We start from the raw sequence: 24,718 nt of genomic DNA on the forward strand, positions 1-24,718 counted from the left end.
TTAAGGCCAGCTTGTTTTTCATTCCCACCAGTTTATCAAGACTACTTCAAAGTCAAAGATAAGCATACAGAAAATGGAAGAACAAGAACCTTTTTACATAAACCCGGATGAGAGTGATCCCTAAATCCGGGAGTCGAATTTTGGCCAATGCCAAGAATAACAGGAAGCAAGAACGTCAGCTGGGGCAAATGCAAAAGGTTCTGGGTAGGAGGGTTTTCCCCTATGCTGAATGAAATTGGAAGAGACAAAGCTAGCAAAACAGCTACTAACTTGGGCAAGGGCTGCAGTCAGTGGTAGAGAATTTCTCGAATACCCATCCATGTATAGTAGAGGAATGTCCCCACTGCAAAAATCTTGAGAATTATTTAGACAATACTGAGCTAGATGCATCAATGCCCTGACTCGGTATTTATGTTCCCTAAGGAACCTTTGATCAATACCATGTAATAAAGCACGACGACTTGAGAAATCTACACCACCACCCAAAAACCACATCATATTGTTGCAGGCCACCTCACTCTCCGATTGGTGCAAGATTTAAGGGGTCCAGGCGCTTACCCAGGGCCCCGCAAAACCCCACCAAAAAACCCCATAACACTATTTTTGAAAAATCTAAGCACACTTATCACCTCAGCAAATATTCATGATGAAAAAAATAAACATTTGTTAGCTCAGGCTTGCACAACTTGTCACCCACCAAGTGATAATATAAGATGGGGGACACCTGGATTGCCAGTAGTACATGTGAAGAGTGGGACGCGGGTGGTGCTGTGGGTAAAAGCCTCAGCGCCTAGGGCTTGCCGATCGAAAGGTCGGCGGTTCGAATTCCCGCGGTGGGGTGCGCTCCCGTTGCTCGGTCCCAGCGCCTGCCAACCTAGCAGTTCGAAAGCACCCCCAGGTGCAAGTAGATAAATAGGGACCGCTTACTGGCGGGAAGGTAAACGGCGTTTCCGTGTGCTGCGCTGGCTCGACAGATGCAGCTTTGTCACGCTGGCCACGTGACCCGGAAGTGTCTCCGGACAGCGCTGGCCCCCGGCCTCTTGAGTGAGATGGGCGCACAACCCCAGAGTCTGTCAAGACTGGCCCGTACGGGCAGGTGTACCTTTACCTTTACCTTATCATGAGTTGTGACGCAGCAGCAAAAAAAGCTAATGCTCTTCTAGGCTGTATCAAGAGAAGTTCAGATCATGGGTAGGCAAACTAAGGCCCGGGGGCCGGATCCGGCCCAATTGCCTCCTCAAACCGGCCCACAGATGGTCCGGGAATCAGCGTGTTTTTACATGAGTAGAATGTGTCCTTTTATTTAAAATGCATCTCTGTGTTATTTATGGGGCATAGGAATTCATTCATTTCCCCCCCCCCCAAATATAGTCCAGCCCTCTGCAAGGTCTGAGGGACAGTAGACTAGCCCCCTGCTGAAAAAGTTTGCTGACCCCTGGTTCAGATCAAGGAAAATAATAGTACCACTCTTGGTGAGACCCCACGTGGAGTCCTGTGTCCAGTTCCGGGTGCCACAATTTAAGGAGGATATTGACAAGCTGGCATGTGTGCAGAGGAGGGCAATCAAGATGATGGAGGGTCTGGAAACCAAGCCTTATGAGCTGTCTATCTAAAGGGCTGTCACATGGAAGGTGGAGCATGCTTGTTTTCTCCTGCTCCGGAGGGGAGGACCTGAACCAATAGCTTCAAGTTACAAGAAAAGAGATTCCGACCAAACGTCAGGAAGAATTTTCTGACGGTAAGAGCTGTTTGAAAGAGGAATAGGTTCCCTTGAAAGGTGGTGGGTTCTCCTTCATTGGAGGTTGTTAGATAGCCATTTGTCTTGAATGCTGAGGTTCCTGCTTTGCAGGGGTTGGACTAGATGATCCTTGGGGTCCCTTCCAATTCTACAATTCTATGAAGTCAAATGTAGCCCACCAGGCATATCCAAAGGGCCCGGTGAGCTGCCCATGAGACTGCTTGGGAGGATAGGAAGTGCACAGAAACATCTGTGTGGATCAGGGCATGGCTGAGATGCTGGAAGGAGAGAGGCCTCCAGTCCCTTGCAGAGATTCACTTCCCAGCCCCAAGTCCCTAGCGGGAGCAACATCTCTTCCTATCAAAGACACCCTGAAACAGACAGAAGGGAGACAAATGGGTGGAACCGAGATCACAAATCAAGATAGCGGAGTTCCCACAGGAGATGCTTGGGCTGTGAACGCATTACACCCTTGAAGCAAATTCTTTCCCTAATTTGTTAAGCGTTGCTGGGAATTGTAACTCTGTGAGGCCTTAACTACTTTGCCCAGAACTCTTTGAGGGAAGTAATGTGCTTAAAGGTATAGCGTGTGTACACAGTTTCAGGGGAACAACACGGCCCGCTGCTCCCTCTAGTGGTTAATGAGAGGCTGTGTCATTAAGGAGGCAACCCATCCCAGCCTCTGTGACAACGCTGGACTTTTGGCACCTGATGTTTTAAGCAGGCATTTTAAATAGGCATTTTAAGTAAGCATTCCAATTTTTGTGCTTTAAATGATTTTATCTTTATTTTAACCTTACTATAACATCTGTTGTCGTGCCAGAGACATTGTTGAAATAAATTAATGTTTATTTAACATATGAGTTTATGATCTTTGCACATTGGTACAGTGGTACTTCAGTTCCCAAACATCTGTGTTGACAAATGCTTCAGAACTTGAAGACTGAAAACCCGGAAGTGAATGCTTCCGTTTTTGGACGCGCCTCAGAAGTTGAACTGTTTCCACTGCGTGTTTTTCAATTTTCTCAATGGAATTTGCTGACTGCCCTTTGTGCCTCAGTTTTCGAACGTTTCAGAAGGGCAATGAAAGGGTGGGCAGGCTGCACATTCCCAACAAGTTGTCATCCCTGCCCTGCTCCAACTCTTGCCTGAAGCTCTTGTGACATCCCCTCCAACATTTCTCCATTGAAAATAGGGACGTCCCATTCCATAATGATAATTTTATACCCCACACATCTTACTGAGTTGCCCCAGCCACTCTGGGCAGCTTCCAACATATATAAAAACATAATAAAACATTGAACATTTAAAAAAACCTTCCCGTTACAGGATTGCCTTTGGACGACTCAGAGGTCGGATATCTCTATACCCTCCAACATTTCTCCAGTTAAAATAGGGACACTCTCAGCAGGCAGAAACATCATAACCAGACACTGGAGAGACCTGTCAGGAGTAAGCATGGACCAATGGTACCAAATAGTACGGGAAACAGCCATACTAGAAAAATTAACCAATAAACTGCAACTGACACGGGGACAAATAGAAGAAGATGCCTTCCCCCTGGTCTGGCTCCCCTTTATCACATACACAGCCCAACAGGACAATGACAATAATCCACCAACAGCATACAAATCAATATGGCTAACCTGATTGAAAAACACCCCCACCCCCACGAAAACAAAATTCACCACAGCCAATCACAAACAAGCAAGCACACCCATGACCAACCCCTAAGCAAAATAGAAACATCGCCACCCGACCCCACCCACCACGGCCCCCTCCATCTCCCCCCCTTTTCTTCCTAATGTAACACTAATGTCTCAACAAATGAAACCGACCTGTAGAAAATGTAACTTGAAAAAAGAGACATTGCACATACTTTTGTAAAAGAAGAAATCTTTAATAAAAAATACATTAAAAGAAAAATTAAAATAGGGGCATCCTAAGGAAAAGTGGGACATTCCAGGATCAAATCAGAAACTGGGACGGTTTCTCTAAATCAGAGACATCCCTGGGAAATAGGGACACTTGGAAGGTCTGTTGTGATCACCTTCATACTTAAGAGTTAGGGTAGAATTGGGCAGTGGTGGCACCTGGAGTTGCTTGTGGCCCAACAGGAGCTGGTCTTCTCCACAGTGACTTTTGATCAACAAGGCCCTTTTAGTTCCAGCAACCCCTCTCAGATTTCAATGGTCTGAGTCGCTACAGGCAGAGCTTTGTATCTAAGGGAACCCTGCGTGCACCTGATGCGCTGGGGCCGGCTGCCACTGCAGTGCTGCTCCAACTGGGGGTGGGGGAAGGGATAGACACCACAGCCTAGTCAGGGCCAACCTTGACATTTGCCCCCCACCCCCAAGGAAATAAGAAAGGGATTCCTGCTCTCTTGCAAACAATTTCTGTGCATCATGCTTCAGACATCATCATCATCATCATCATTAATAATAATAATAATAATAATAATAATAATAATAATAATAATAATAAATAATATTTATACCCTGCCCATCTGGCTGGGTTTCCCCAGCCACTCTGGGTGGCTTCCAATCAAGTGTTAAAAACAATACAGCATTAAATATTAAAAACTTCCCTGAACAGGGCTGCCTTCAGATGTCTTTTAAAGAGAAGATAGCTGCTTATTTCCTTCACATCTGAAGGGAGGGCGTTCCATAGGGCGGGCACCACTACCGAGAAGGCCCTCTGCCTGGTTCCCTGTAACCTCACTTCTCGCAATGAGGGAACCACCAGAAGGCCCTCGGTGCTGGACCCCAGTGTCTGGGCTGAATGATGGGGGTGGAGACGCTCCTTCAGGAATACTGGACCGAGGCCATTTAGGGCTTTAAAGGTCAGCACCAACACTTTGAATTGTGCTCGGAAACATACTGGGAGCCAATGCAGATCTCTCAGGACCGGTGTTATGTGGTCCCGGCAGCCACTCCCAGTCCCCAGTCTAGCTGCCGCATTCTGGATTAGTTGTAGTTTCCGGGTCACCTTCAAAGGTAGCCCCACATAGAGCGCATGGCAGTAGTCCAAGCTTCAGCTGACCATGCTTTGCAAACCTCTGACTCAAGCTGCTGACTATTCCCTACAAGTAGAGAGGGCCTCTTGGTCTCCTCCTGGTACCTCCTTCAAGGAGCAACCATTGATCCTGTGCTTTTGTGGTGAATTTTCTTTCTTTAAAACTACTTTCCTATTTTATTTCCCCTGAGCTCCCTAGAACTTCCTCCTGCCTCTCTCCCAGTCTTCCTGGAGCTTAGCCAGGTATAACAGAATGGGTCTGTTATAGCATTTGGAATACCTCAGGTGTGGGATTGCTTAGAGAGGGGTAACTGAGGAGAGGTGCCCCTTGCTCACGAGTCAAAGGATTAAGCTGTGAAGGAAGCTGGATGGTGTGGAAAGTATTTAACTGTAATATATAAATAACAGGAACTGAGTTCTTACCATCTTACCATCTATTCTAGAAACCTGAACGTCTACCACCTGAAGTATAACACCTGATTTTTAGTAACTGAAGTTTAAGAAGAGCTGTGCCTATAGCATTGTGTTTAAGCCTGAGACATCTTGGAGTTAGTTAAATTAAACAAGTTAACTTCTACCAGGAAGTTTGTTCAACAAAATTTTCTTGTTTGTTTGTTCAACTCCTGCCTGATATTTTCAATCATTAGGTTTTCCCTCACACAAGACCCGCGCAAGATAATCTGTGGTAAATTGTAGAAATTTGTGTAATTGGTGTACCGTGATTTGGGTGCACTATATTTAATAGGGGGCAGGTAGCGGGAGTCGATCCACTGTGCTATTAATTGGTGGTGTTAATCGGGTGGGTCCGCTAAAAGGGGCAACAAAGTTTAGTGAGCAGGAAGAGTCTGTGGCAGAGTGCAGTTCAGACTCTGAGGCTAAAGCAGAGGCCGGGGGGACGGGACGGGACAATAGGCTGCAGAAGAATCCAGGGAGTTTCTACCTCCTACTGCAACTAACTCCCCTCCCTGCTGGTCTCCAAGAACATGCAGAGAAATGAAAAGAGCAGAGCAGAGGTTAGTTGTGTGCAGCCACCGTTTGAGACTGCCTGGGGAAAAGCCTGGGGAGGAGCCGCCTTAGAGAGGGGTGGGGAGGTGGGGACCATCAGTTCTCACAACTGTGACATCAGGGCAAGACCTATTAGGAAGGGTTGCTGAGACCACTAGGCCTGAACTGTATTTTGCTTTACTTGAGTCAACTTCACTGACATGGGTGACATTATTTTAATCCTGACCTGTGTTTGACTCCAGTTGCTGGGAACTTAAGCCCTACTGGAGATATGGGATTTATTTCCAAGTAGAAATGCATAGGATTGTGCTTTTAAATGTTTCTCAACAAGCTGTTCAGGATAATTTTTCTCTGTCTCTCCCATCCGCCCACCCCAAAGTTCAGCCTCCCACCACCCCCTCAATATTTGCATTGTAACATAACTTCCTAGAATCATAGAATCATAGAGTTGGAAGAGACCACAAGGGCCATCGAGTCCAACCCCCTGCCTCTGGTTTAGGTTTTGATTCCTCCCCCTTCCCTTCTGTCACGACTCAATGCAGCTGCAATTTCTGGCTGCCCCAGTGCCCTTGGCAAGCACATCCATCGCCTACATGCAAACTCACTTCACCTCATGTTGGAGGCTGTCACAGAGCCACCGTTTGACAATACCACATTGTTGCACTGAATTCATCTCAAATGGCCATCAGCAGAGAACAATGTGGAATGGTAAGGGACAACATTTCCTACCTACACTTCCTTTTTTCTCCTTTTTCATGTTATAAGAATTAAAAGGTCTCAAATATAGAATAAATGTTCATAAATGCACAAGGTAAACACACATCTAGAATATATAACCCACATGTCTGAAATAGCACAGGAGAGCAATCCTGAAGCCATCTTGACTCTTAAATAGCCCCAAATATTTCCTCTGCAGAAGGAAATGTCTTGGAGGAACCTTTCCCAGTATATCTTTTCACCCAGAAATCCTGTCTTGAGGGCATATTTGTGTATGAATAGGGTGGGCCTGTGACCTGGATTCAAGAACTAAAGTATTTACCATTTCAAAAGAATGGTCAAACTGCCCAGGTAATGCAATCCATAAAACATTATAAGATATCCTGGCAGACAGGAGAAAAACAACACTCTCAAATTTCTGTGTGACCACCTCTTTCTGTGATGTTTGTATGATGCTTTTAGGGTGGTCTTTGGCTAAGAGGTTGGGCAATGTCTAAAGTCTTTAAAGGTTCCTGCATACTTTCTTCTTGGTCTCTCACCTCCTTCCAAAGAGTGGAGGGTGGGGGGCTCTTTTGCAACAGAAAAATAAAGATCTGCCTTGCTTTCACTGGAACCTTCATCCATTCTTCTCTGATCGATCATGGACTTAGGGGACTCAGAACCCTTTGGGGAGTTGGGCAGCGAAAGCCAACCACCAATTTTTCTACAAAACTCACTTCCCACATTTTATGACTCTCCATATCCTTAAATATTACATAGAATGTCTGGAGATTGAGCACCCCAATAAAAGAGAGCAAGTTCTCTCTGAATTGGACTGTTTGATGGTTCACATAGCCCTGCCAAAAGAAGCTTGATTCTAAGCAAAGGATAAAGATTCTGCAAAGAGAGTAGGGGAAGCTCATCTGAGTGCTGCTTCAAACAATCCAAAAACACTAGCCACAATAATCCACAAAAGATCTGTGCTTGATCTTGTTGATGAAGAGAACTGCGTTATCATTCTACTCACTGAAAATGCCCCAACAACTCTAGCACTGGTAAATATTTTTGGCCCAAATGTTCACTCTCCTGCCTATCTTGCCTAGGACCTCCTGAACAAGGGAGGTGACTTTTGAAACCTGGCTTTGAAATCAAAGCATAGTAGGTAAGGTGAACCAATAAAAATAACCACAAAGCTCTATCCAGGCATTAAAAAAGGGGTTCTAATGACCTGAGGGAGGGAAGTGGACTCACCGTCATCCCCATTACTCCCCGCCCCCCGGTGCCCCACAAGGGCAGGGAATAAAGAAATAGTAAAGCAAATAAAGACAATACAGAAATGGCCAGAAATATATAATGCAGCAAATAAGGACCAAGGAAATCAAGGAAATGAAGTCAAGCCTCTCCCTTCATACTATCTTCAACTACAGTGGTACCTCCGGTTACGAACTTAATTTGTTCCGGAGGTCCGTTCTTAACCCAAAACCATTCTTAACCTGAGGCGTGCTTTCACTAATGGGGCCTCCCGCTGCCGGCATGTAATTTCTGTTCTCCTCCTTGGGCAAAGTTCTCAACCCGAGGTACTACTCCCAGGTTAGCAGAGTTTGTAACCCGAAGCGTTTGTAACCTGAGGTACCACTGTACTGTCCTAAACCAGGGGTCAGCAAACTTTTTCAGCAGGGGGCTGGTCCACTGTGCCTCAGACCTTGGGGGGGGCTGACTATATTTTTTTGGGGGGGGGAATGAATTCATTCCTATGCCCCACAAATAACCCAGAGATGCATTTTAAATAAAAGCACACATTCTGCTCATGTAAAAACATGCTGATTCCTGGACCGTCTGCAGGCCGGATTGAGAAGGTGATTGGGCCAGATCCGGCCCCCAGGCCTTAGTTTGCCTACCCATGTCCTAAACTTTCTCCATCACCCATACCTAAGAGCTAAAACATCCATTCTGAGTTACCAAAATACATAGCTAATACCAGAAAAGAGGGAAAGGAAGTAAAAGGGGGGGCAGGAGTGGAGTGGAAGAGGCACCCTGGAGGTTTCATATTAGTTACTGGCATATGCAGACTTTTCAGGTCAGCTGCAAGAGCAAAAAGAACTTGTCACTGTTTCTACTTTCCTGAATTTTATCGGGGGAAACGTCACCAGTGTCCCTGTAAATTCTTCAAATGTTATATGAGCACATTCCATTTCAGCATCATCCCATAAACAAATGCCATCACTGCCAGTCCAGTTAGGACATTACCAACTGTTCTGTCCTCAGAGTTGGTTTTTCTAATGCTCTTGATCAGTTAAGAGGTTTCTTGTTCTTTTTACCAGACAGTTTACCCAGGGCTTTTGCATTCTCACATCAGTCCAGGTAAACAAGGCCTTGTACACAAGCATCCTCTTTGCACATCAAAGGTTTCATTAGCCAGGATCTTTCCACATGATTCCTTTGTCTCATCAAAAGTCAGCCTCACCCACAGGCAGCTCCTAAGCCTCAGCAAATCTGACACACAGCTGGGTTTCCCCCAGCGCTATCATTCACACTGGTCCCTTGTGACTGCAGTAGGATTTGCTGAATCTCCAGATTAACAACTTGAAAATACTTGACCAAGGGCTAGAAAACAACTCTGCCTCACCACAAACTTCAATATCCAGTGTTGTTATTGGCATCTGTCTGTCTCTCAGCTCCATGGCGTTGACTGGTCTCTATTCTGAACTTAAAAATGGAAAGCATAATGCTGGTGGTCAGAAAAGAGGTTTAATTTGTTCTCAAGGAAAACCTAAAAAATATAGTACAGTGGAACCTTGGGTTGCGAACGTGATCCGTGCAGGAGGCACATTCGCAACCCGCATCGCCGCATCTGCGCACACGCAGGTTGCGATTCAGCGCTTCTGCACATGCGCAAAATGTGATTTAGCATTTCTGTGCATGCATGAGCACCGAAACCCAGAAGTAACCCGTTCCGGTACTTCCGGATTCAGCACGGTGCGCAACCCGAAATTGCGTAACCTGAAGCGTCTGTAACCCGAGGTACCACTGTATAAACACTGACAATTGGGAAACTCTGGCCTGCGAGTGCTCCAATTGGAGAACAGCCTTTGCCAAAGGTGTCATGGACTTTGAAGACACTCAAACTCAGGGGGAAAGGGAGAAACGTGCTAAGAGGAAGGCATGTTTGGCAAACCCTCACCATGATCAGCTCCCGCCCGGAAACTTATGTCCCCACTGTGGAAGGACGTGTGGATCCAGAATTAGCCTTCACAGTCACTTACGGACTCACTGTTAAGACCATGTTCATGGGAGACAATCTTACTTGGTTACCAGTGATTGCCAAAGAAGAAGAAGTTGGCATCTGTCTTTCTTGCAGCTCCGTGAGGTTGACTGGTCTCAGAAATAGTGACTGGTCCAGGGCTACTCTGAATTCTTAAATCTAAAAAGGGACTGGAATCCAACTCTCCCCAAGCCCAAGTTACTAGGCATGTGCTTGCCTCCCCCCCCCCCCAAAAAAAAATCAATGATGGCTGGCTGCAAAAGTATGCATTTGTCTGCTTGGGGGTATTTTTAGGACCCACCTTATTTCTGTGATAGTAAGTCATTTTAAATTGCTTTTTTATTTTTAATTTATTTAACATAATTGTTTCAAAATATAAGCAAAATATTGCAAATACACACATATATATTTCAAATAAGCACATATATATGAAAAAAAGGAATAACAGAGAAAAAAAGAAAAGAAAAAAGAAGAAAAAATAAAGAAAAAAGAAGAAGAAAAGTTGGAAGAATTTCTTCCAAGTTTATTCTACAAATATCTCAACATGAAAATAATAATAAAATTTCATTGATTGACTTCCATCACTTACACTGCACTTCCTATATACATTTTAAGCAAGATTGTATCTGTTATTCTGTATTTTTCCCATACAATCTCACACAAATATTCTAATCAATAAGTTTTCTAAATCTTTCATAAATTTATTCTAAACACAACCAATACCTTACATTTAATCCTTGTCTACATAAATAATGATTTAGACATTTCCATTGTTTCTGGATTATATTTTTTGGTTTTTGTCTTTTCAAATCAGCCAACTTTGCTAATTCCAAGTATTCGCATAATTTATTCAACCATTCTTCTTTGGTTGGAACATAATTTCCTTTCCAATTATTGGCTATCAACATTCTTGCTGCTGTTGTCACCAAGAAAATATTATGTCAAAATTTAAATTGCTTTTAAATATTGTGTTTCAGTTGGGTCTTGGGGTAAAGGGCAGAACAACAACAACAGTTGGGGCAGTGGCATAGGGAGCCCCAGTGGCGCCCGAGCAGCTGAGTCCCTCCCAGGCCCCCCCCAGGTGGAAGGCAGCTGAGGGGGAGGCGGTGGGGGGACGCCAGCCCTGTGCTGCTTTAGGGGGCAGCATGGGGCCTGCAGGGCACTTGAGTCGGCACATCGCTCCCAGGCAGGTGCCCTCCAGCTGGAGGGTGCTCAGAAGAGACTTGGTGGCTCAGGTGCACTGCAGGGCCAGTGCCACTCACAGGGCCAGCGTGTGCCGGTGTGTGTCCTTCTTGGCTGACCTCTGGCAGCTGGGGGGAAGCAGCAGCTTGCTGCACGGTGAGCCTAGCCCTGGGCCACGTTGCCTTGGGATCCGCCGTGCCACCGCCAAAGGTAAGTGCCGCCGGGGGCACTCCACCCCCTCCAGTTACACTGTTTAGGTGGGGAGCTTTATCCTCCAAGTCATCTTAATTAGGCACTCCTAGTTTAATTTTTATAAATGATAAGCCGCCAGGAGTGGCGTCCTCTCTTGTCCTGGCAGAGCTCCGTGAACCTGCCCTGTGGAGCAAGCAGCCAGTTAGCATTCTCTTTCTGTCTCTTTCTCTCTGTCTCCCACCCCCCACCCAAAAAACCAGGCTTCAGTCACAAGGATCATTAGAAATGATGTCAGAAGTTTTTGCCCAATCCCAGTTCTCTTGCCATCCAGAAGCATTTTTACAATTTCGTTTAAAGGGCTTGTTGGGAAACAAAGTTCAAACATGGAAAAGAAAGAAAGGCAGCAATGCCCCTCAAATATTTTATTGGCGGGGCAAAATGACCTGGGCTCCTAGGAGTTGGCACTTATGCTTCTGGGGGTGAAGCAGCATTAAAGTGAGCTCCCCAGGACACATGCCTTGGCAATGTGTCTGGAGGTCCTGGGCTGCCCAGATGACACGACCCCCATCCTGGCCTCACTGTTGTGGTCCAAAGGAAAGCAGAGCAATGCATTTGGCACCAGCTTGGCTACAGGTGTTGCTGGAAGGAGTCGTACAAGCAGTGGCAGAGGAAGTCTCTCCAGCACCCAGTGCAGGGTGTCAAGGGGCGGGGCAAACCATCCACAAGGGCGGGGCAAACTGTCTGGTGGTGCACATGCAGCACCCATATGGACGGTATGCACACGCCCTTGGCCACCCTACAGCTGGGGGGGGGGAGGCAGCAGGCGGACAGCGTGGAGCCTGCAGGAGCCTGAAACATGTGGCTAGGGCGTGCTGCAGGCCCCGCAGTGAGGGCTGCCCGCCATTTTGTCACCCCCCCCAAGGTGACACTTGGGGCAGGCCACACCCCCCATCCTACACCCCTGCATACAAGGCACCACCCAACCGTCTTAGGGACTCCAGTCCAGATTTGCATAGGGCTTACTCCTTAGCCTTTTCTTCTCCTGAAGAAGCCTCTGCGAGGCAGTGGAGCTTTGATATCAGTTTTCCTTTTGCTAGTTGGCTACCTTCCCAGGTTGACGAGCCCCATCTGCCCTCCCCTCCCCTCTACAGCACATGCAGAAACCACCTTCTTGACCAATGGACCCACTCTTGGTCTCCTCCGCTCAATCCACTGGAGCCTGTCTGCACATGCAGGGGAAGTCCGTAACTCAGAGTTTGAGACCCACCAGCTCCCCTCACCTGGTTTAGCCAGCCAGTCGAAGCCGTTCCTGGGGTATGGCTACTGTCACCTGCGGACAGGTTCTAGGAGCCACAGGTGAGAGCTGAGTGCAGGATGGGGACCAAAAGTGGACAAACTACCCTAGAAGACAGATTGTATGACCATGTATAAGACAGCATAGTAGGAACCTACTTTGCATTTCTGCTTTGGCTCTTGTGGTGCCTCTTGGGCCTCATTCTGAAACCACGGTTTCCTTCTCTTTTTTTCTAACTTATTCTGCCTCAGGGCTTGGTAGTATTTCTAGCTCCTTTGCAATCTCAGCAGCATCTATCAAAACTTGTTGAAAATCCACATCACACCTGCAGGCCAGAAAGTAATTATTGGGTTGCAATTGGCTTGTAACTGAATTTAAAGGCCCAATGTGAGCAGCCCTATGGCAAACCAGCCCAGATAACAAACTCACACCTTTGCTCACGCACCTTACAGATCCATGTCTTTTTGCCAGGGCAGTGCTGGAAAGTACTGGATTCATAAGCATCTGCAATTCAGTTAATGGAGACAGATGTAATCTGTGATTTTTGAGGGCGCAGCCCATGGGAAAGAGAGTTTCAAGATGGTATGCTTTCCTCATCCAAGATGCTCACCTGCATGTATCCTTTCTCAGGCACTCCATTCTCTCTCTCTTTTTGTCACTCTCTTCTCTCTCCTTTCCTCCCAGACATTCAGCTTCCTTCCCAGTCTCCCGGATTGTTCCTCTTTCCCTTCCACCCACTCTTCTCTCTGCTCAGCTGCCTGGGAGTTGATCTGAGCCTTGAAAAGCACATAGAGCTGAAAGAGGGAGTGAGAAAGTGTGTTGCTTGGTTCCCCCTTTTTCTCATTCATTCTCACCACCTCAAAATGAAGGGGGTGGGGCGGGGGCTCTCAGACGCTTCATGGGCACCAATGGAAGTCCTTAAGGGTGAGTGTGCACCTGCAGACCCCAGGTTGAGGATCTCAGACGTGCTGCCCTCCAAGCTCAACCAGCCCTCTAACTGCAGTCCACGGGAGGCTGGTTTGTGTATCACTTAAGAACTTGCACCATGAAAAAGTGATGTCCTTGGGCAGCGAGTGGACTTCCGCTCGGCGCCGGCGATTAATGCCAGACCTGAAACTTTATTATGAATCAGCAGCATTTTGCTGGTTGAAAGACTGGCTGCTTCTTGAGAACAAAGACATTCTGGATCTTGAAGGTTTCAACAATGTTTTTGGGTGGCATGCATATTTGTGGTACGACAAGGTGAAAGCACACAAAGCTTTTAAAAATCATATTGTCAGGAGAGCACTGTTTAATGTTTGGACTAGATATAAAGATTTATTGGAAAATAAAACTCCAAGGTGGTTGTCACCAATGGAGGCTAAGGCTCAGAGAAAACTTAACATGGAGGCTAAATGGCCAAAATATTGGGAAATCTTGGAACTAGAAGGGGACAGATTGAAATTGCAGAGTTTTGAGAAATTGAAAGATAAAGTGCGAGATTGGCTTCATTATTACCAAATAATGGAGGTTTATAATTTGGACAAGAAAGTTGGTTTCCAGGTGGAAAAATCTAAATTGGAAACAGAATTGCTAGAATCCAAAACTAAGACCTTGTCAAAAATGTATAACTTGCTGCTGAAATGGAATACTCAGGATGAAACGGTTAAATCTGTAATGATTAAATGGGCACAAGACGTTGGACATAATATTATGTTTGCTGACTGGGAACAGTTGTGGACCACCGGGATTAAATTCACGGCATGCAATGCCTTAAGAGAGAATATTATGAAAATGATATATAGGTGGTACATGACCCCAGTCAAGCTTGCAAAAATCTATCATTTGCCCGATAATAAATGTTGGAAATGTAAAGAGACTGAAGGTACATTCTTTCACCTTTGGTGGACGTGCCCAAAGATTAAGGCTTTCTGGGAAATGATATATAATGAACTGAAAAAGGTATTTAAATATACCTTCTTGAAGAAACCAGAGGCCTTTCTCTTGGGCATGGTCGGCCAAGTGGTGCCAAAGAAGGACAGAACTTTTTTTATGTATGCTACAACAGCAGCAAGGATACTCATCGCAAAGTATTGGAAGACGCAAGATCTACCCACTCTGGAAGAATGGCAGATGAAAATGATCGACTGTATGGGATTGGCAGAATTGACGAGCAGAATCCGTGACCAGGGAGAAGAGTCGGCTGAAGAAGATTGGAAAAAATTTAAGGACTATTTACAGAAACATTGTAAAATTTAAAAAAGCTAGATGGTGTTGGATTGAAACTGAGAGGTTTCTAGCTGCAATAATATATAAGAACATAGATGGGGAAAAGAAAGGGTTTGAAAAATAAGGTAATGTTATAAGCTGTAATGCTTTAAATGAAGGATTTGCTGAACAAATAATCTTAATTGGGATACAAGAAGGAGAAGTATGAGGAGGTCTGAGAAATTTGTTATTTAAAAGTATGGTTTATGAATTTTATGTCTGTGTTTAATGTTTCTGTTTGTTTTGTTTGTTTGTTTGTTTAAAAAATTGGAAAATTTAATAAATATTCTTTAAAAAAAAAAAGTGATGTCCTTGAGGTGAATTAACATGGAAGTTCCATTTATGGTCTCTGACGCTTGTTGGCTGATTCACATAATGAGTCTTCACCCGATTTTGCAGCCATCAAGTGACGAATATGAATTAGGGGTGTTAACTTACCAGAAAAAAGGCACCTCTAACAGCTGTTGCACAGAGACTGTTTGAAAAGTCAGCAGCCCTAACATGAATGTATAATCCAGCCCCAGCTGTCCCTAATTCTGTGCAATCCTAATTATAAATGCATTGTAGTAAGCTGCTCTGAGCGAGGTGAAATCGAGGACTGGGTCCAGTTAAAGAGACATAAAGGAGAAGCAGGGAAGGCCAAACTGGGATGGAGCTTAGACATGCAGCACGACAGTGGGTGGCTAGAGAAGAACATGACAGGCCATTGAAGATCCAGGAAAAAGGTTGTCTAGTTTCCATAGCAACTGCTGTATCGCATCATTTTATTCAGTTCAAAATAACAAGATGGTTCTAGATGAGACAATAATTAGGAAGGAATTTTTTAAAAATACCAACAAAAGAAACAATACTAACAAAATTCAGCTGAGATTCCATTATTGTGGAGCAATACCATTTATGTTTCTAATACTGTACCTAGACTTCAATTACATTGCTTCTCTCTTACATCATTTCATGTGTTTAAAGCACATCCAGATATTGTGATATTGTTCTTGTACCTTTCTATGTCTATATGCTCCCCCCCCCCCTTTTTAACACAGCAAAGTTTTAAGCCTAAAGGGGCGGGAGAGTAATGGTAAGTCGTTTTGAGAATTTCATATGGAATTCTGCTGCCACCTGGTGCTTAGCTGAGCCACAGACATTATTTATGCTACTAAGTCTTTTCAAGACGCTGTCTCTTCCAGAAAGACTGCTTAAACCAAGAATCCAGGACCTGCATGTGACTGTACTCCACAGAAGTTATAAATTTGTGACAAAGGCATCACCCTGGTTTGTAAGCAGGTCTAATGCTGTACACGGTTGCTTGTGTGCATGATCTGTTCCTTGTGATGCTTTTCCACATCTGGATCTGCTGCTGTGCAACAATGCAGTTGTTAGGAGTTACTCATTCAGAGCAAGAATAATATTACCTCTTCAAAGTGGTACACTTCAAAGTGTGAGTTAGTTCAGTTATACTTACAACCCTTCAAGAGAAACCAGAATTATTATCTGCACATTGCATGTGTGGGCTGAGGTTCCCAGTAGTTTCTTAGATGATGCGAGACATGAACCGGGGAGTTCCCAGCTCTCACTTTTAACCACTACTATGAAGGTCACTTAACTAGATTAATACCAACATATATGGGAGTAAAACAAGGTTGTGTTCTTGCCCCCACTCTGCTAAACATTCATATTAACTCCTTGGTTAAGATACTTTCTGAAACAATCTCATCCACCTAAATTGTCAGGGAGATCCCTATCTATTCTACTTTACGCAGATGATGCAGGACTCCTGTCACTGTCGTGTGTAGGTCTGAGACAGCTATTAAGAGCTCTGATGCCTATTGTAATACTGAACAGCTGACAATTAATTATGATAAATCTAAAGTTTTAGTTTTTACTTGGAAACGGTGCAAACATCGCTGGCAAATCAATGGACATCTAACTGAACAGGTCAAAATTTTAAAATGTCTGGGAATAATTTTCCAAGCTACCAGCTCCTGGAAAACTGAAGTGCAATAGCAAATGCACAACAGAGCCATAACTCACTAATTTCTTTCTTCTATGTCAATGGAGGCCAGCATGTTCCCTCAGCAATTCAGGTGTTCAATATTAAGATCTTACCACAAATGCTGTACGGAACACAAGCAGGCACATTTAACCACTTTGAGGCTCTAGAATCTGTCCGAAGAAAATTTTGGAGAAGTGTTCTTGGCCTTCCAAGATGTGTGCCCAATGTACTTCTACGATTAGAGACTGGACAAATTTATACTGAATCTCAAATCTGAAGATAAAATATCTCGGTAGTGGCGCCTGCCCTGTGGAACACCCTCCCATCAGATGTCAAGGCAATAAGCAACAACCTCCTTTTAAAAGATATCTGAAGGTAGCCCTGTTTAGGGAAGTTTTTAATGTTTAATGCTGTATTGTGTTTTTAATATTTGATTGTGAGCCGCCCAGAGTGGCAGGGGAAACCCAGCCAGATGGGCAGGCTATAATTATATTATTTAAAACTGTTATTCATGTCTAAAGGCCTAGCCCTCTTGACCCTTACTGGCACATTCCAGTCAAGGTGGGAAAAGATAGTAAATGAGAAAGTACTAAATTTAGGATTCTCACAAAATGCTATTCTTGCCATGGGTTATGCAAAGAAAATATATGTCAATGCATTTGGGATATTGTGTTGCAAAATTGCATAAATGCAGCTTCTGTTTTTCTAACTTTTAGAAACAGAGGGCGGGCTCTTCCTGCTGACTATCTGACCAATTTGACTATCCCAAAATTTAGGAAACCATTTACCCAGGCTAAGTTTAATGTGCTCCCATCTTCTCTTTTTATCATTTTAATATAATCATTTTATATTTCTCATTGTTTTTAAATATTCTATATTTTTTTAACTCTACATTTAATTGTATACTTAAAATATTTTATTGTGTTTCATGTGCTCTGTTTCTTATCTCTACTGGTTATTGACCAAAATAAAAAGATAGAACTTCTGAGGGGTCTTTAAGCACTCAACTCTGGTTGGAGGTGACAAGGATGAGTCACTGAGCCTTGTGTTCAGGCAGGGAATTATGAAACTTGGCAGCATTCACTAATGACACCATGTTATCCATTAAGTCCTACCACTCCCCAGACCCCCTGCTAGCAGAGTCTTTCCCCACTTAGGAGAAACCAGCAACTGCAGGTAACTTGCTTACTCCACTCCCTTGGAATCAGGAATGGGGAACCTGTGGCATCCAGATGTTGCTGGACTCCGACTCCCATCAGTCCCAAGCCTGCCTGGCTAATACTCAGAGATGATGAGAGCAGTGATCCAACAGTGTTCAGAGGGCCAGAGGTTACTTATCCCAACCCTTGGAGCTGCTCTGGGAACTCAGTGGTTGCCCGGCCAACATTTATTTTTCCAGAGTACAAATTGGGTGGGAGGGAAGTGGGTCAGATGGGAGGCTGGGAGAGAAATGGCTTATATAAATACCCTTTGGTTTTTGCTGTATGGTGTTGTAATGCCTTGTTTACCCCCCCCCCCCATTTCTCTCTCGAATAGAAACTAAGGGTAATTCAGCTATCTATACCTGACATTTACATAGCCAATATGCATTTAGTCTTTTTGGGGGGAAACTAAGTTTTTTTTTTACAAATAGTTGTATGGCTTGTAGTTTTCCCTTCCCTTGTTTAGAATGAATATAATGATTTTTTTAATATATAAAAAAGGAAGAGTGATTGGCTCCCCTGTGTGACTAGGAGTTTCAAGAAAAACTACGGTAACAACCATACTTTAAAACTTACAGATGTTAAAATTATCCGAGTTTTCTAAACATCTGGGTGGGCTTCTATGAACGAAAATGTTTTTAGTAGGTGCTGAAGAAAGTATTGTGAAGGCACCTACTTGATCTCAACAGACTCAACAGACTCCAAAGTGTAGGTGCTGCCACACTAAACGATCAAATTATTACAAATGCGCGACAGGTATTATGTGGCACCTGTAGCGGTACCAATTCCGCTGACCGAAGCAGTTGAGTGGGTAAGGTGATCTTGTAGGGATGCTGGTCCCAAGTTGTTAAGGGCCTCCTTATACCTTGACCCTGGCCCAGTAGCAAATCGACAACTGGTGCAGATCTCTGGGCACAGGTGTCACATGCCGACAAGGCCTCACTCCTGTCAGCAATTGTGCTGCAGCATCCTGCACTAACTGCAGCTTCTGGATCAGGCAACAAGGAAAGCCCCCCACATAGAGCAGATGTACACGAATACAGCAAAGACAATTATACTTTCAAACCCAGGTTGAGACACCTCTGGTGCACAACTAAAGTCGTGCCCTGGGCAACCCACTGAAGTGCATCTTTCTTGTAAAGGGGTGCCTAAACGGCCTCAAAATTCTGCTTGCAGGTGTCTGCACCAGACCCACAAGAAATCGAGACGGGCCAGGGCCAGGCCAAGGCTTTTGATGGTGCCCCCCTCGGCCACGGGGAAGCAGGGCGCAATAAAGCGCGACACGGGGATGCTGCTGCTGCTGCCGCCGCCTGAGGCGCTGGCCTCCGGGACTGGCTCCGTGCAAGGGGCGTTGCGCGCCCAACGCGGCTCCCGCCCCGCCAGCTGAGGGGCAGACCCGGCTTTGCCGGGCTGTCCGCGGCGGCGCTTCCCGAGGGTCGCCCCCCCCGCCCTTCCGCCGGCCCCCTCCTCCCCGAGGCGCCCGGGGAAGGGGAGGCGAGCCATTTCCGCTCCTGCAGACGCCTCCCCCTCCCTCCCCGCGGGTTCCTCGGCGTTCCCCTCGCCCCCCCCCCCCGCCCCGGGGCGCGCGGAGGGCGGCTTCCCCGCCGGCCATTTGGCGAGGGCGCAGCGGGCAGGCGGGCGGGCAGGCGCGCGTCTCCCCCGCGGCCGAGCCGGGACACGTTCCTCGGCTGCCTCCGACACGGGGCTGGGAGGAGCCGCCTGCGCGCCGCCGCGCCGACTCCGCCGTCCTCTTAAGGTGGCCTCGCGCGCCCGCCGCCCTGCTCGGAGCACCCGGCCCTCCGCCATTCGGGGGCGGCGTCAGTGCTTGGGCAAAGCGGCAGAGTGTTCCGTGGCGTCTCCAAAAGGGCGCGCCTAGTCCTCATGGTTCCGGAAAAAATAAATACTGGCCGGCCTGCGGATCGCAACAGGTGCTCGCCTCTGCCGCGGAATATTGCTGCGCATCGAGACCTGGATGCCGCCCTTCCCACTCAGCTCCAACCTTGCCATTGTGCAAAGTGCGTCATTGCCTGCTGGCAGCAACTCCTAGCTGGCCTTGGCCTACTCAGCTCTTACAAGACACACCAGCGACCCTGCTACTTTTCTCCTTTCTTCTGCGCCGGTTTCCTCTCTATAACCTTGTTTACACGTGCAGCAGAATGCGGTGCTTGAAGTACTGGTACAACCAGCGATTCATTTTTGAAGGATTCCCCTCCTCTCAGAGACGCCTTGCAAGCAAGACCAAGAGGGGAAGAACGGGGGTGGAATCCCACTCCACCTCAGGAGTTCTTGTGTGTGAAGGGAGCATTCAAAAGAGGACTCTACCATGTGCCCCCTAAAGTGGCACAGGCCACCCTACCCCCTGCCACTCATATTGCTGCTGGTTTGGAGCAGCCCCTTGTGTGTCAAGGAGGTCACCTGTTTGCACTTGGCATTAGGAGGCAGCGGCTTTCAAACCTTCAGGGATTCTTACTTACTACTCAGTTATGTTGTAACTGAGGTTCAATGCCTATGATTATTGCTCCCATATGATCTAAAACAGGCTTCCTCAACCTCGGCCCGCCTTGTAGTTTTGAGACTACAATTCCCACCATCCCTGAACACTGGTCCTGCTGGCTAGGGGTCATGGGACTTGTAGGCCAAAAGCATCTGGAGGGACAAGGTTGAGGAAGCCTGATCTAAAACAACCCTTCAGATCATTCCTAAATCCTTCCTGTGGCTGTACAAGGCTGAAGCTGGTTAGAGTACTAGCTCCCCCAGCTCCCCGTTGCCCAAACAGTCTGAATGAAAAAACAGCAACAATTTTCTATGTCCCCAGATAAATCCCATTCAGCCTTGGGTTAAACATACCAATTACCTCCAACATATTTTTGAATCAGCATTGGGAGATTATTCATCTCAAAATAAGCATTGGGCTGCTATCCTAAATAAAAGATAACGCAAGGAGACAGTCTCATCAGACACCCTAACATCATTTTGGTCTAAAGTTTTGTTTTGTGATAAGCTGTTCCAAGTGGCGCTGCACTCAGGTCCACAACTATCTATAGGTATGGGGGGGACATGGGTGGGAACCCCAAACTGAGTTTCTACTCATCCCAAATCCTCTGGGACTCTCTAGCATCCTGCCGAGCGCTTTTCAGTTTTGCAGAAGTAACTGTAAAGTAGGAGTCAACAACCTTTTTGGACCAGTGGGCACTTTTTGAATTTTGAGAGACTGCTGTGGGCATCAGTTACAAAATGGCTGCCATGGTCATGTGGTGGCATAACAAAACATGGGTGCATGGAGGGTTAGGCATAAAAAATTAGAGAGTACACTCTTGCTGCTTCTCCAGCTATTGCCTGCTGGTCTTCTTGTCTGTGCTAAATTGTTGAAATAAATTTTGTGCTTAAATCAGAGAGAATTTTCTTCCAGGCAAAAATTTGGGATGTTCTTCACTTTCCCCATGTATTGGCTTTATTTTAACCACCTGAGACTTCTACGTATCCTAAATCAGCAGTTCCCAAACTCCCTCTCATGCCCCCACAGACCACTTGAATATTGGTAAGGGTCTTCTTGGTGGACCATGTAATCATTTGTCTGTCTCTTGAAGCAATTGTAACACACTCTGTGAGATGCTGTGTGATTTTTAATTGAATATTTATTGCTGATTTTATTTCTTGTATAACATTGTATTGAATTACAATTTGAATTCCATAGACTTCATCTAAGAAACAAAAGGAGCAATAGAAATAAAATTAAAAGTCAATATGAATATGTAATGCAAATACACAATGGACCACCTGAATGAAGCTTGAAGACCACAGTTTGAAAAACGATGTCCTAGGCCTCCAAGGGCAAATTACAACTTGTGCAATGATGCCTTTGTTTAAAAACTTAAAATAACTTGAAAGTGAAATGTAATTAAGTAGAAATTTTGTGCTTCAGTGGGGGTGGGTTGATTGTTGCTTCTTGTATACATATGTGAAAATAATAAAATAACAAGCTATGAATATTTTTAATACTTTTATTTATGATAAAGTCCATTTTGGCAAGCGTCAGTGAGATGGCTGAGCTTGCATTTTGCCACAAGTAGTTCAATGTCAGATCTGATGATTGTCAGATAGTCAATGCTGAAAAGGCTGTCTCACAAAGATACATACACGCAACAACCGACTGACACGTGTCCAAATGACACATGCACATGGCAGCATCACAGATATTGCTTTGTCAGTAAGTTCTGGATACTCACGTCATGACTGAGTAATTTTGGTAACAAAGTCAAAATCTGGAGAACCACACTTGCAAACGATGTACCTTCGAAGGCCTTGCAACATGACAGTCCAGAAAGTTTTTGTCCTTCTTGCCCAAATACAACTTTGAGTGACATCAGTTGCAAATGGGCACCCTCCCAAACTTCAGCAGAAAAGTAACAGCAGTGGGCAAACGTTGACTTGAGCCTAAGCAAATGCATCAAATCACCCTTAAACTATTAGCTAACTCTGGCGGCACAAGGTGCTCCTGCAGGGAGTGGTTTATGCTTCCCCTTTTTTATGGAAAGACACGGCGGGTTTTACAAAGTACATTCAGACGCACAGTCGCCCGCGTTTTCTCTGCCCCCCATGAGATGGTGTATTTCCTGCCCCGTTCCGGGCACAACTCCGAAATACGAGCTCCTCGTTTACGACAAGGGCTCAGCTCCCCCCCCCCCCATTGGCACGTTTCAAACTTAAACCGGGGAGCCGGGTCTACTCGCGGGAAAAGCTGAGGGGAGACACGGGGGGGGGGCGAGGAGGGGGCGGCAAATCCGGAGCCCCCCCGCCCCCTGGCCGGGGGCACGCGCGGTGGAAGGGGGTGTGGGCCGTTGGCGCTTTTCGTGAGGGGAAAGGGGTGTTTCAGGCTGCGAAGGAGGCGACGGAAGCGCCTCCGTCAGGAGATGGGGAAGAAGCGGGTTGGCTTCCCTCTGCCGGGGCCCCGCCGCCGCCGCCGCCTCCTGCGAGAGGAGCCACCTTAAGGCGGGGAGGCGGGGGTGGCGCGGCCTGGAGGGAGCCGGGGGAGGCGGAGCGGAGGCCGGGGAGGAGCCGGGGCCTGCAGTGGAGCCGCAGCCCCGGAGCACACGGAGCGAGCGACAGGCGGCAGGAGCGGCAGCACAGCAGCAGCAGCGAGGCCGGGGCCTGCGGAGGGTCTGCCTAGCCGCCGCCCCGCTCGGGAAGACCCCCGGGAGCGGGCCTCAGCCCGGGCAGCAGCAGCGCCAGGCCCAGGAGCCGCCGCGGCCTCCCGTGGCAAGCGAGTCAGGAGGAGCGAGCGGCGGCGGCGCCACCCCCGCCCCGCGCAGCCCTCCCGCTTCCTCCCGCCCTCCCGGCCCCGGGCTCGCGGGGCAAGAGCCCTCCCTGCGCGGCGGAGGGGATCATCTCGGGGAGGCCCAGGAGAAGCGCCCCCCCCGCGCCGCCCCCCGCCTCCTTCCCCGCAGAGGCCAAGGACAGCCAGCGCGCAGCTAGGCCCCGCGTCTGGGTCAGTTGTCCACTCCCGCAAGTTCTTCTTGCCCGCCTCGGCCTCAGACCGAGGATTTAAAGGCCCCTCTCGGCGGAATGGAAGGGAAAGGAGCCCCGGCCGGGAAGGAGAGCTCCTAGCGGCCGCCAGAGGGGAGGGAGGGAGGAAGGACCGACCTCGTCTCTCGCGCCGTCGTATTTTTATTTTAAACCGCCCCCCCCCGCCGCCACAACAGCCACAGCCACCACTTCCCTCTTAAATTCTCTGCTGCAACTTAAAATCGGTACCTACCTGCTCGCCGACAAGGAAAGGAAGCAGATTTTCCCCTGGCCTGTTGGAGCCGCCGACTTTATAAATAAGTTCCTCACGCTAGTCAAGCAAGGAGCAGCCTTCCCTCTTGAGCGCAGGCCCCCCAGCCCATTTTGCTGTCAGATATCAATTGTGAAGGGGAAGGGGACGCTTGACAGGCAGAGGAAACGGGATAGTATCAAACAGCTGTCCGAGAGGAGGACCCGCAGCAGTTTTAAAGGAAAAACAAATACTCCTTGGGATAAACGAAAAAGATGCTTGTTCCCTAAGATTTCTCATAGGGTGTGTGTTAGCTTGAAGAAAATAAGGAACTCTTAATTACCAAAGGAGGTGAAAGTTGTTCCCATTCATAGCTACTCGCCAACAAAGAAAAAGGAGGAGAAAAGACTGACATCTTTCAAGCCTAGTCAGCAGGAGAGAGGAGGAATATATATACCTGTAGCTTAAGGGTTTGGAAACCCAAAGCTGATCTCTACCTCTGTGTTCACAACTCAGAAAAATCCACAGCAGCATCACTTTTGAGCATGAGGCCTATGTGCAGAGTGTGAAGGACATCTCTCGTTGAAATAAGTCCAGACGCATCCACTGCAGAAAATCTTAACGTGAGTGACAATATTGCATCACATATCTTGCCTTGTCTATTTTTCTGTTTTTTCTCCCCAGCATTCTTCCTTGTTATATTTTCTTTCTCTCAATATTCTGACTTAGAAGCCTCTATGCCTCCTTTCTCTGTATGTTTTGCTGGCTTGCTTTCTGGAATATGTTGCTTGCCATTTAAAAAATAATAATTCACCTGTTTGATTTTTCTAGTGGAGAGCCTGTCTCAAGGAATTGTAAGCAACACACTGTTTTTCAGCACGTTGGGTCTGGGTAGGGGTCAGGGGTATGTATATATCTTACCATTTAGGAGTCCGTGAGGAAAGATTCACAGTGACTGAAAGTTAATGGGCGGAGTGTGTGTGATTATTTACTTCAGAGGTAACATCACACCATTAATGCAACTGTGCTCGGATGGTGTCAGCATAATCCTGTACATGCTGAACTCTGTGTGAGACATAAGCTTCAGACGATAAGACTATGTTAAGTCTCTCAAGTGTGAATCTTCTTGTTTTTGGTGTATGT

The 24,718-nt window shown here is 46.6% G+C and overlaps 2 protein-coding genes across 5 annotated transcripts in view; one reads left to right on the forward strand and one right to left on the reverse strand.

Annotated features, from left to right (window-relative positions):
* Positions 1–19,551, reverse strand: part of PSMA4 (proteasome 20S subunit alpha 4) — a 201,514-nt gene extending 181,963 nt beyond the window's left edge. The window contains exon 1 of the mRNA XM_053403023.1: positions 19,547–19,551. The gene's annotated coding sequence lies outside the window, so the exon portion shown is untranslated. The remainder of the gene's footprint in view (positions 1–19,546) is intronic.
* Positions 19,552–23,232: 3,681 nt separating this feature from the next.
* Positions 23,233–24,718, forward strand: part of FOXJ2 (forkhead box J2) — a 35,406-nt gene continuing 33,920 nt past the window's right edge. For 2 of the 4 annotated variants that reach the window (XM_053403016.1, XM_053403015.1), the window contains exon 1: positions 23,234–24,198. The gene's annotated coding sequence lies outside the window, so the exon portion shown is untranslated. Of the gene's footprint in view, positions 24,199–24,718 lie in introns of all 4 variants that reach the window. The other 2 variants (XM_053403017.1, XM_053403013.1) reach the window with 2 other exon arrangements.

Source organism: Podarcis raffonei, chromosome 9 (genome assembly GCF_027172205.1).
Source record: "Podarcis raffonei isolate rPodRaf1 chromosome 9, rPodRaf1.pri, whole genome shotgun sequence".
NCBI classification, from domain to species: Eukaryota; Metazoa; Chordata; class Lepidosauria; order Squamata; family Lacertidae; genus Podarcis; species Podarcis raffonei.